The sequence below is a fragment of the Azolla caroliniana genome, unplaced genomic scaffold (assembly GCF_043228905.1).
Source record: "Azolla caroliniana isolate FFs.n. ecotype wild unplaced genomic scaffold, voAzoCaro1.0.p SCAF_15, whole genome shotgun sequence".
NCBI lineage: Eukaryota > Viridiplantae > Streptophyta > Polypodiopsida > Salviniales > Salviniaceae > Azolla > Azolla caroliniana.
In genome coordinates, this window is record NW_028230450.1 from 11202768 (window position 1) to 11206090 (window position 3323).

Genomic DNA, 3323 nt, shown 5'->3' on the forward strand with positions numbered 1-3323 from the left:
TCCATGAAGCAAGAATTGACTCCGGAATCTAGGAATACTAAGACATGTACTCGAGGGTTACTGTTAGTACTAATTGTTACTTGAGCTAGGAAGACATTGCTAACTTATTTAGAGGGAATGGAACCACTAATGGGCTGCACAGATCTAGGGCTGTCTAACCAAACAACTCCAATTTCGGCTGGACATAGTCGTTTAACTCTTCTTCTAGTTGACTAAGGACTTCAAATTTGTTTATCCATCGGAATTGGAGTATTTGCTGGAGGTGCATTATATGACTCCCGACAATCGTTGATTTTCTTGTTCTAGCGCTACAAACTTTTCTTTCAAGCACTTGAGCTTTGAGAAGACAGATTGGTATTCTTGAACGCTAATAGTTGCCATAATATTGGAGGAAGGAAGGATATGAAGATTTGTATGAAGGGAATGAGGGCTACGAAGATGGGAAATTTGGTTCAAACTATCAGGGATAGTATTACATGCAAGGAGAATTAGTATTAAAGAGAGAGGAGAAGAATGAGAATTAGTACTAAGAAGGGAATGAGTGTGTGAGAATCACAAGAGAGAGGAAGAGAGAGAGAGAGAGAGAGAGAGAGAGAGAGAGAGAGAGAGTAGAGAGAGAGATAATAATTACAACAGGAAAGTATATTATATTATATTAAATGAAGGAAGATACAAGAACAACTAGGAGGCTTAAGACTAGCATTGAACTGAATTGGTTCTTAATAATACCATGTGCCTCAATGTATAGTATTGTCAGGACTACTCCTGAAGTTTCTAGAATGATCCAAAGTAATCTTGGAATATACATGAATTTCCTATTGTGAAATAATAAATGAAAATTGTATTTTTTGTAGTACAATGCATGGTTTAATGGTAAAGGTTCAACCCTTGTGACAGAAGGTCATGGGTTCAAATCCTTTTGGAGTCATACCATGCCATATCATGACACCTTCAACTCGAGGACCAAACACATCCAGGGAAGATACCACTTGCTTCGGGAGAAGGTAGAAGAAAAAGAATTTTCTCTGACAAAGATCCACACAAAGGAGAACGGGTTGGACATGCTAACCAAGGTGCTGACAACGAACAAGCTGGACGTGTGTTGAAGACGGTTCGGATTGACGAGACATCCCATGTCAGAGTGAACGGGGATTTTGTTGGGAAACTAGTCCCCCTCCGGATGGGATCCGGATGAGAAATGAATGAGCTAAATCGGACGAGTCGGAGGAAGGAATCAGACCAGATGGATACGGATAGTATTCGGCTAGATCCGGGACATATTAATAAATATGTTTCGATGTGACTGTTGAGGTCATATTTGTAAATATCCCTAAAGTTATATAAGTATAAATATAACTAGGGTAAGAATTGTAGTGATCATCGTGTGTTGTATAGAGAGACAAAGAGATAGAGATAGAGAGAGTGAGAGAGAGTTGGAGAAGTCACTTCTGTTGTAACTGCCGGTTAGCGAAGACAGAGCTCGAGGTCGTTGTCTTGGAATCTCACATTGTAGTACCTCTTCTCATAGTGATCCTGTTCGGAGTCTGAGAACTCTCATGGTTTTACCTCTCGAGGTTTTCCACCTAAACATTTGGTGTCGTCTCGTTTGTCTTGTGAAGTGCATTGATTCTACTTTATGTTCAATCTTCAATTTGTATTTAAGTCTCAGTTGTGGCCGAGCATGATTCTCATCATAAATAGGAGGGTGTTCTTAGCAATTAGCGGTGTCGGGGTAGTTGTGGTATTTCATAAACCCTAAACCTAGGATAAGTACAATGATGGAAATATGTTTAAAAAAAGACATATTTCATAAACCCTAACCCAAATTTCTGAAATAACCCAAAAAGTCACCAAACCCTATTCTATTTCTGTTAATCTCCATAAGCCTAAAACTTCTGTAATCCGAATCTTGGGATAGATTGTAATTTTTCTTTTCTTTGCTAATGAAAATTACCAAACTTTCTCATTTCGGTTAATTCATAAAACATAAACGCATGAATCTGGTATCCTCTAGTCGGAGGCCTTGGGGTCCTGCCTCACGTTCACGTATCTTTGTCGTATTTTCGCGACATCGGCCATGGCGTTGTCTTTCCTGAAAATATGCCGTATCTCCGGATTAAGGGACTTTATGTAAGCGATCGACCTGAGCATTGCCAAGTCTAGAGTCGTGCATCCGGAAACCATACCGAGAATCGGTAGGTAGTCCGTCTCGATAATTACCTCAGTCCCGATCAAGTAATCGTTATCGGCATTAATTGCCGAAACGATACCCCATAATTCTCTCTTGACTTAGGCGTATCCTTGTTGTCCCTCGTTTAACACCTTAGCACCGAACCGGATGATGAACCTCGCTCCGGCTTCGTCCTCTTGGTTGACCACCCATCTGATTCTAGTCGGACTTGTATCAACTGTAACATAGATTGGAGTGTTCTTTGTATACACGGATTTTTGGAGAGCCGGTGTCGTTGTTGCTGGGAAATTGGTCCCTCCGGATGGGATCCGGTTATGGATGAAGAGGACCCAGTGAGAACCGGAAGAGAAAAACTAGGGTTAGGGTTTACGAAATATGGCTTAGAAAAAAAAAAAAATCATCAATTGTTGAAGGATACGAAGCCACACTCACTAAAGGTAAAGATAGTATTGGTTGCGATATAGGTCTAAATATCACAGGGAATGGAAGTAATGAGACTACTATCATAGAGAGAAAGGTTGTAGACTATTTCAATGTTTAAACCAAGCACATCAGCAATGAAGACAAGAAGGTAGTACTTTATGAAATATTAAATGATCCATCGATAAAGGAGTTAGCTGATTGTGATGGTCTTAATGCAAACATAACATCTGTACTAGTAAATAATCTCCGAAATAGTTTCGTATCCATGAGCAGGTCAGAAGATGATCTTGTCTTAAAAATGTCTAGTTTAATGATGTTACTTAATAGTGATGTTGACGATATTAACATCAGTGTGCTATCTAAGGTAATTGGTGTTAGTAGAAAAAGTGTGTACAATACATTGAATCAGATAGTTTCCTTGGGTGAAGGAACTAGTCTTCTAAAGCTAACAACAAGATGTAAGCCAATGACACCCATAACATCAGAAATCAAGGATATAATCACAATATTTTGGACTAATGAGAGTAGGGTTTCACCCAATAAGAAGGATTTATGTAGGAAACGTGTTGGAAGGAGTCAATACGAGGAGCATCCCATTCTTCTTCTTGATGTACCTCAGGTATTTACATTTATCTCAACATTTGTTTTGACTTTTGAGCTTAGTTAATTAGGTTATTAACTACCTCCGAATATGACCATACCAGAATAG